The sequence below is a fragment of the Triticum urartu genome, chromosome 1 (genome assembly GCF_003073215.2).
Source record: "Triticum urartu cultivar G1812 chromosome 1, Tu2.1, whole genome shotgun sequence".
Classification (NCBI taxonomy): Eukaryota; Viridiplantae; Streptophyta; class Magnoliopsida; order Poales; family Poaceae; genus Triticum; species Triticum urartu.
Genome location: NC_053022.1, coordinates 14,496,668 through 14,506,650, shown reverse-complemented (window position 1 = coordinate 14,506,650; position 9,983 = coordinate 14,496,668). Strand labels below are relative to the sequence as shown.

The 9,983-nt window shown below is 47.1% G+C and overlaps 1 pseudogene; it reads left to right on the top strand.

Annotated features, from left to right (window-relative positions):
- Nucleotides 1–2,145: 2,145 nt before the first annotated feature.
- LOC125532545 lies at nt 2,146–9,759 on the top strand (annotated as a pseudogene).
- The last annotated feature ends 224 nt before the right edge of the window (nt 9,760–9,983 follow it).

Here is a 9,983-nt window from a genome sequence, read left to right as displayed (position 1 = left end):
ACAACGGTGATATAGAATATAACAGAAAGTTTCAAAAGTTTAATGCGCATTTCTTTTAACCAGACCAATGTAGGGTTATTTTTATGCCCATTATTGTAGATTATTGTCTAAGTTTTCCCAGACTAAAAGTTTTCCATGCTTTCATTCGTGGAAGCGAATGCCTGGGTACTTGTGACCCGAAAGATGACCAAGAAAGGTCATAACGTGAGGGAGTATATTCTCTCTAAAGAATGACATCAAAAGAAAAGAGATAGATCATTGAGAGTCTTGGTTGATGAATGTCTTTCATGTACTCTCTATGAAGAAGATTTTTCAGTCAACATGATTTGAAATGAAACAAGTAACATGCGTGTTTAATTTGACCAACGTCGGATCAAGCATGTGTGTCAAAGAGCATTCGGATTTATTCCTAAATTTGATGATTGAATATGCAGTCAAAAGAGGCAATTATGTCATTTATGTTCCCTTACTGGGAATTACCCGCATGGCGGGAAAAGATGATTATGATAAAACCCGCATGGCGGGAAAAGTCTGGGAAAATACCTGCGTAACGGGGTAAAGTTGACATAATATTATGTCAAAAATCCCGCATGGTGGGAGAAATTCTGACAGAGAAAGATATGATAACTCATGTGCTTTTAATGTATCCCACTCTGAGACAAAAGAATGGAGTAGCTGAAAGGCGCAACCGTACATTTATGGATATGGTACGCAGCATGATAAGTTATTCCAACTTGCCATTGTGATTATGGATGGAGGCGCTTAAAACCACCATTCACATTCTCAATAGAGTACCAAGCAAGTCGGTGCCCAAAACACCGTACGAGCTATGGACAGGAAGGGTGCCCTCCCTACAACACTTCAGGGTGTGGGGGTGCCCTGCTGAGGGCAAAATGTTTAATCCAAATATTGCAAAGTTAGATCCCAAAATAGTAAATTGCCACTTCATTGGCTATCCAGACAGATCAAAAGGTTTTCGTTTCTACTGCCCAGACAGATATACAAAGTTTGTAGAAACGATACATGCAGTCTTCTTAGAGGACGAAATGATGAGGGGGAGCTTGGCAGCTCGGAAAATTGATCTTGAGGAGAAGAGGGTGCATGCACCTAATTCGATGATTCAGGAGCCATTTTTCTCACTACCAGTCGCAACTCCACCCAAGAAAAAGATCCCACCTCATATGAAGAAGCCATGATGAAGGCAATGAAAGACGAGATGAAATCGATGAGTTCCAAAGATGTTTGGGACTTAGAGGAAATTCCTAAAGGAGCCAAAGCAGTAGGCTGTAAATGGGTCTACAAAATTTAGTATGACTCTAAAGGGAATATAGAAAAGTATAAAGCACGACTCGTGGCAAAAGGATTTACACAAAGAGAAGGGATAGATTACAATGAGATATTTTCTCCAGTCTCATGTAAGGATTCCTTCAGAATCATAATGGCATTAGTTGCTCATTTTGATTTAGAGTTACATCAAATGGATGTTAAGACGACATTTCTGAATGATGATTTAAAAAAAATGTCTACATGAAACAGCCTAAGGGTTTTATCATGGAAGGCAAGGAAAATATGGGATGCCGCCTGAAGAAATCCATTTATGGATTAAGACAAGCCTCTCGGCAGTGGTATCTAAAGTTTAATCAAACGATTAAAAGTTTTGGATTTAAAGAAAACATTGAGGATAATTGCATTTATGCAAAGTTTAAAAATGGGAAATATATTTTCCTAATCTTGTATGTGGATGATATACTGCTTGCTAGCAGTGATGTTAGTCTACTACAAGAAACAAAGAAATACTTATCCTCAAATTTTGACATAACAGATCTTGGTGAAGCATCATATGTTTTGGGCATAGAAATTCACCGAGATAGGAACAATGGAGTCTTAGGACTATCGCAGAAAGCATATTTAGAAAAGGTTCTTAAAAAGTATAATATGCATGCGAGTAAAGCCACACCTGCTACTATAGTCAAGGGCGATAGTTTTGGGAAATTCCAATGTCCCAAGAACCAGTACGAGATCGATCAAATGAAAGCAGTACCATATGCTTCGGCAGTTGGCAGCTTACAGTATGCACAAGTGTGCACTCGCCCTGACTTAGCTTTTATCACCGGGATACTCGGTAGATATCAAGATAATCCAGGCATGGAGCACTGGAAGATGGTAAAGAAAGCATTGCGTTATGCGCAAGGCACGAAGGACTACATGCTAATATACAGGAGAAGTGATTCCCTAGAGATAAAAGGGTATTCAGACGCAGATTTTGCGGGGGACAGAGATGATAGAAAATCCACGTCAGGATACGTCTTCACTCTCGCTGGGGGAGCTATTTCGTGGAAAAGCTCCAAACAGTCAATAGTTGCATCATCCACGATGTATGCAGAATTCATAGCATGCTTCGAAGCCATGGGGCAGGCGATATGGCTAAAGAAATTTGCACCCGACTTGAAAGTGGTAGATTGTATTCACAAATCACTAAAGATGTTCTGCGACAACCAACCCGCGGTATTCTATGCTCACAACAACAAGTCGAGTAATGCTGCCAAAACAATAGAGATAAGGTATTATGTTGTGAAAAATAAAATCTAGGATCAAACTATAAGTCTCAAGCATATAAGGACAAAGGATATGCTTGCGGATCCGCTAATTAACGAAAGGCTTACCACCCAATGTGTTCAAGGAACGCTTAGCCGGCATGGGTTTAAGGGAAAGCCTTATGATTCCTGGATAGGCCCAAAAGGAACAGAATTTGTTTCTAAACAAAACGTATGTTGTAGCTGTATCATTCTATCGGCAATTAAGTTGTGACGATGAAACATGCTCTATGTACCAACATGTGACGAAACAAATAAACTAGAAAGTATAAGGTTAAAAGTAAAGTTGAGATCAAGGGGAAGAATGTTAGGTTGATCTCCTCCCGATCGAGTCCAACGGCTCGACGGGCCCTTGACCCGCGCCCTGATCGGGGGCGCCCAACCAAACCATGGTTGGTGGGCCCCTGTCGCCGCGCTATATAAAGGGGTGGGAGAGTCGGCCGCACGGAACAAGAGATTTACCGTGCGTCCAGAACCCCACCTACATCCCTACAGATCTAGGGTTAGCGCGATACGACGGGAAGCTCCACCGCCGCCACCATCTCTCTGTCATTGCCGTCGTGGCCATCTCACCACGATGGCCTCTGGCTCGAGTTCATCAACCCAAAGTGAAGGTAGGTTTACCGGATGATCTAGCCTACCCCGATCCAGTGGATCTAACAGGGGACGCTTGGGGAGAGGCTCGCTGAAAAAGTGGATCGGGAGGCCGCCCATGTCACCCACGCTGATGACGCAGACCGATAACTATCTTGTACTACCTCTGTTCCAAAATATAAGAACGTTTTTAACACTACACTAGTGTCAAAACTGTTCTTATATTATGGGACGGAGGGAGTAAATGTTTGTGCAGGTGCTGCATCTCTATTCTCTCCGGTCGTTAACATGCAAACCTGATGGATATATATAAGGTCTTCCAATCCATGCCTGAGAAATAAGATACGGCTCCTTGTTTCATTCTCTTATATATATTTGTACTGCTGCTGGAGCATTAGGTGTAATTTTTCTTTTTTTGGCCGCAAAAAACATCGTTGTATTTCATGACTCCCAGCATTATTATTCTATAAATTAGTTATGTGTCGTGCAACCACATATATGGTTACCATTTGGTTGGTCCAGTTGGTCCGTCAGTTTGAACAACTAGGAAGCAAATGTCTTCATGATTTGCAAATCCCAATCACTCCCATCAAATCAAACTGATTAGTCACTGGTCCACCTATGGACCCACCAGCCATCTTGCATTTCTATAGTTGCTCTGTTTCATATCACAAAATACATAATGAATAATTTGTGTAGAAATTGATGAATCTCTAGGTCCACATATTTCATTAAGTATGTTAAAATATCTCTCCAATCCTTATCTAATTTTCACAGTACTAAATAACTTCATCACATGAATTTTAGGTATTCAAGGAGACTATAGATTTGAATACACAATATCCTAAGTTGGTTGAACAGGCAGAACTGATCTTGAAGAAGTGTGGCCGGCTCCCTCTTGCAATAGTCACCGTGGGTGGCTTCTTGGCTAGCCAACCAAAAACCTCTTTGGAATGGAGGAAATTGAATGATCATATCAGCGCCGAGTTGGAGATGAATTCAGAGCTTGGGACTATAAGGACTGTACTTATGAGAAGCTATGATAGTTTACCTTATCACCTCAAGTCATGTTTCCTATATATGCCCATCTTTCCTGAAGACTACAAGGTTGGTCGCGGACGTTTGGCACGTAGGTGAAGTGCATAGGGTTATTCAAGGGAGGTGCACGGCAGATCTGCAGAGGAAATAGCGGACGACTACTTCATGGAACTTATAAGCAGGAGTATGATCCTACCATCTCGACAATCAATTCAAAGTACAAAAGGAATAGATTCCTGCCAAGTCCATGATCTTATCGGTGAAATTGGTGTCTCAAAGTCCATGGAAGAAAATCTTGTCTTTACACTTGAGGAAGGTTGCAGCTCAAATAGCCAGGCCACGGTGCGCCATCTGGCTATAAGCAGCAACTGGAAAAGAAATAAGACTGAGTTTGAGAGCATAGTGGACATGACCCGTCTATGGTCAAGCACATGTTTCGGAGAGTGGAAGTCATTTTTTCTTTCTGACAAGATGAGGTTGCTACGAGTGCTGGACCTGGAAGACGCAACCGGTCTACATGGTCATCACCTTAAACATATTGGGAACTTTCTTCACCTAAGATACATTTCTCTAAGAGGATGTTTACATATTGTTCACCTTCCAGATTCATTGGGTAACCTGAGACAGCTTGAGACACTAGACATTAGAGGTACCAAAATAATGATGCTGCCAAATACAATCATCAAGCTTCGCAAGCTAAACAATCTTCGTGCTGGGATAATGTCAAAGAATGAGGATGCCTCATTTGAAGTGGGAGAGGATTTCCCAGAGGTACTGAAGAGCCGGCCATGCTATTTACTTTTCTTGATGGTGGCATCTTGTTATTTGTGTATACGGTCTCAGGATGATATTGACATGAGCCGCCGAGCTATGTGTACTTTGTTGTGCTGCTCCATTTTCCCTGCTGTGTGGATGCGCATGGAACTAAATGGTGTTCTAGTGCCAAGAGGAATGAGGAAACTGGAAGCCCTGCGCACACTGGGCGTTGTGAACATTGGGCGACGGGGAAAGGATGTTGTAAAGGAGATAAAGCGGCTCGTTCGTCTGCGCAAGTTGGGAGTGACCGGCGTCAATAAGGAAAATGGACAAGAGCTGTGTTCTGCAGTTGTTGGTCTGAGCCGCCTGGAGTCATTATTGATACGGTCAGAGGGGGAGCCAGGTTTATGTGGCTCAAGCTGTATGGCAACCTTGTCAAACTGCCGGAATGGGTCCAGGGGCTTAAGAATCTGGTGAAGCTAAAGCTGCGGAGCTCCAGGATAACGGATCACGATGCTGCCATACAAGTCCTTGGGAATCTACCCAATCTGGCGTTCTTGCATCTGTTGAAGAAGTCAATCGAGGGTGAAGAGGTCCGTCTTTGTTTCCAGCAGGGGACGTTCCCAAGCCTGGTGGTGCTGGAGCTGAGCATGGGACTCGATGAAAGGCTCAAGTCCGTCAAGTTTGAACAAGGAGCAGCCCTGAACCTTGAGGTGCTCAAGTTTGATGTTAGTGCTGTCTACATGCACAGTAGTTCCGTTTTGGGTCTACCATCTCTCGCCAGCCTCAAGGAAGTTGTGCTAGAATGTTTCTTTCATGACATGGCACACCTGAGGGCCGAGCTCGCCAAGAACCCAAACCGACCTGTAGTGAAGTGTGTCTGATCGAGCTTCAGAAGTCAAGCACGCCCAGCAATCCAAGGCAAGTTAGGACTACTGTTGATGATTGTTTCATAGTCACATATCTCCTGTAATTATGTACAGCTTGTTCATGTCTGCATCTGAATCGTTTCCAGCCTGTTTGCTATACTTGTTATTGTTCATCTGGGATGGCAGCCAACTTGTGTTTGGCGTAATCTTTTCTTCTCGTATATATGTGGGTCTCCCTATGTGTCTTGATTTATTCTCTCCTGCCAATATGTGTGTGCTCGGCGGAGGATTCCGGGTTTGCAATAGTGCACTCTGGCTGCTTGAATCAGAAACAAATTTTGAGCAACACCGACTATCTGCGGTGATGTATATATAACACCGAGACTGCAGTTCCATGTCCATGGTAATACTGGAGCCAAATTAAGGTGATTCAACACAAAGCATAGAACGTTGCCATCAGCCTGCTGTCACTAACTATGGCAGTATTGAAATAGGATCAAAATCCAGTCTATATGGCATCCCTTTTATGAATGCTGAAAAAGAAATTGCCTGAACTCGTGCACAATTCATGAGACCTTCAAGTCTCTGAATTTTCAATGCGGTCGGGGCGCGCATCGGCCATGCTCTTGAAAGCATCCTCCACATCTTCATCCCTCGCGTCATGGAAAAACATCATGAAATTGATGTGAGCAAGGCCGGAGAGGCGCTGTGTCAGGCACTGGTCTGAAGAAATCGACACCTGATCTTATATATTCAGTTAACAGGCAGCGTACAGCTTTGTCAGTACTTCAGATTCAGCCGTCCATCCTTGATCCAACACCTCAAGACCTCTCCTACCGCTTCACGCCAGCCGGAGCGCGCCGTCGTCCTCCGCGCCATCGTTTTCCCGTTCATCTTCTCCTACCTCCCGCGGCTCCCTCTACGCACGCACTCGAACGCAGACTCGCACCACCACGCCATGGTCATGGCCTCATGGGCTCGTTGCCGCAAGCCAGGCATGTCGCCGCTGTTCGGCTTTGCCATCCACCACCCAACGTTGGTCGCTCCTCTCGCCAGACTTCTTGCTCTACCCCTCTCCTCAGTCAGCCAGCCATAGCCGGCCCTCCCGTGCACCCGCCGGGCCTCTTCGCGTCGCTCCTTCCACACGTCTCCTGTCATGGCCGCCTCCCCAAGCATCCTCATCTTCTCCAACAAGGACCTTACACTGTTACACATGACTGCACCCTTCTCAGTTCAGCCGCCTGCATCACTGCGCCCAGAAGATGTTCGATGAATTGCCCCACCAAGGAGATTGCGTTGATGGCCCATAGATTAAAGGTATGATTCCTCTTGATCAGTGATTCCTATTAGGATTCACGCTGCTGGAATTTTGTTTATTTTAGACCTAGCTCAATAGCAGTTTTAGAAATTTCTAATAAATCCTAAAGGCCCACGTAGCCCATTCATGCAAGGCAAGAGGTAGTATAAAAGTTTAGTACCACATTGCTAGTTTAGAGAGAGTTGGACCTTTTTATAAAGGAAGTTCTTTCCCCACATGTATGAGCATGAGAACAAGAGGAACATCCACACGCGCTCCTCCTCCGCCGCCCGCCCCGCCGCGGGTTGCGGGAATGAGCCGAGCCGATGTCTAAATTTTTTTGCCACGCACGACGGGTATACGAAAGGTCACGTGGGAGTTGAAACGTTTTCTGTAGTGGACACTGAATTCGAACGGTGCGCCTGTTCGGCCGCTGCCTGTTCGCTTCGTCTCCCTTCGTTGCTTCACCTCCCGCCGCAGCATCTTCGCGTCCTTCTCCTGTGCCTATATAAGAGAGGTCGCTCCTCTCCAGAGAGACACAACAGAAGCTCCTCTTCCTCTCGCCACAAAGTTCCGATCACTGCGCTGCTGCTGCAATTTATCCAAAGTGACCGAGAGTGACTGCAATTTATGCATTTCCAATTCAAGTTATGCGACAGAGAATGAAATAGGAACAGCAAAGTGTCACCCACCATGCATATTCAACGGATTTAGTGAACTAAGTATATTATCGGAATGAACAGATCCATGGTTGTTTTATTTGTGCATGAATGATGCTTGTTTTTTGTAACTTGTCTCGCAATGCTTTTTTTATCGACAGAGAGTGGCTGCTTGGAATGAAAGTTCTCGTTTCGAGAGACACTGTAGAGCCTCAAGATGTACGGCAACCTGGTCAAACTGCTGGAATGGACCAGGGGCTCAAGAATCTGATGAAGCTGAAGCTGCGGAGTTCCAGGATAACGGAGCACAATGCTGCCATACAAGTCCTTGGGGAACTACCAAATCTCGCATTCCTGCATCTGTTGAAGAAGTCACTCGAGGGTAAATGGGCCCATCGACCGGGATTGCCCCCCCCCTCCCTCGCGTCGCCCCGCTCGGGCGGCCCGAGGGGCGAAACCCTAGCCGCGCCGTCTCCCTCCCCTCCTAGATCTCCCCTCGCTGCCGCTTGAAGCAGCCGTCAGGCAAGCCCACGCGCTGCTGATGAAGGTGGCGGCGGGGCCCTCGCTGCCCCGCCTCGCTCGCGGGGGGCCCTGGGTTCCGGGGCGGCGGCCCCGGCTGGTGAGGCGTCCCAGCTTTCGACATCTGGTGGCGCGGGCGCAGGCCGTCGGATCTCGGCCGTGCGGACGGCGAATCCACTGGAGGACGCGGGCCAGGGCGCTGTGGCGGCGTCAGATCTGGCCTTCTCCACTCCTACACCTCTCCAGCGAGCTCATCCCCCAGATCCGGCCTGCTCCGTCGTGCGGCTCCGGTTTTCGTCGGGTGGGAGCGGGTGCCGGGATGCAGGACCGGGGGAAACCCTGACAGCCTTGCCGGCTGTGACAGCGGCGACGCCCACGGGCGCCGCTCACCTTCCTGGAGGCGTCGGTCAGGTCCTGTTCCCCACCCCCGTCCCCCTTGTCTCCCGGGTTAACACCTCAACTCTATTGGATGGCGGCGACGCCTCTGGCGCCGTAACCTTCTTGAAGGCGCTGTTTTGGGGAGCAAGGATGGGATGTGGGCTTTGTTGCGGTGTGGGCGGAGGGCGTGTTCATCCTGGCTGCTCACCCTCTTTCGTGCCAGAGCTCTGGTCTTTGGCGTTTGGTTGCTCTAGGTGAGTCGACGGCGGCAAGCGGGGATTGCCTGGTTCCGCTCCTGTGGCTTCCTTCGATACCAGCCATCCAGGTTCTAGGGTGAACATGTCCATCATTCAACGGTGCGGCGCCCTCGAGCCGGGCAAGGAGACAGGGGCCTTCTTTGATGATGGATCTGGTAGGCTGCGTCTTCTTCAAGTCCTGGAGTTATTGGCAACGGCATGCCTTGTTTTGTCGTTGTTTCCCTCTCCTGAGCCGGCTGTCGCCTCCTCCTTGGCTTTGTGCGTGCAAGAGGTCGCTGGCATCTTCAAGCATTTGCTCTTTGTCTTATCTCTAGCTTGTTGTATGTGAGCATTGTGAGCTGTCCCCCGGCGTCTCTGTACCTTTCGCCGTTTTTCTGTTATTTTTCTTTGTGTGCTCTGTGGTTGTAATCTTGCATTGTTATCCTGGCCGGTTGATGGCTTTGTTAATTCAAAGCCGGGCTCCTCTGGAGCCTTCGTTCTGGAAAAAAAAACGGGCCCATCTCAATTTCCATCAGGGGACGTTCCCGAGCCTGGTGGTACTGGAGCTGAGCATGGGACTCGATGAAAGGCTCCAAGTCCGTCAAGTTTGAACAAGGAAAAACCCCGAAGCTTGAGGTGCTCAAGTTTGGTACGACATACATACATCGAGAGGGGTTTCTTTTCAGGGCTACCATCTCTTGCCAGCTTAAAGGAAGTTGTGCTTGAAGCCTTGAAGGTGGCTACACAGGTTCCGAATTGGCATATGTGAGGACCGAGCTCGCCAAGAACCCAAATCTAGCCGTGGTGAAGAACGTCTGATCGAGCTTCAAAGGTCAATCACTCCTAACAATCCAAGGCAAGCTAGGCGTACTGCCGTATTTTCATTTGTGTGCAGTATCTACAACTACAAGCAGTTTTTCTTTCCTCCTTTTTTTTGTTGGAAGATCATCTATGAGAAGTAAATCGTTGATATTTCCATTCGTGCTGGTCAAGGATTCGTTTCAGTCATATCTGAATGTATCTGGGATGGAAGCCTGATCATG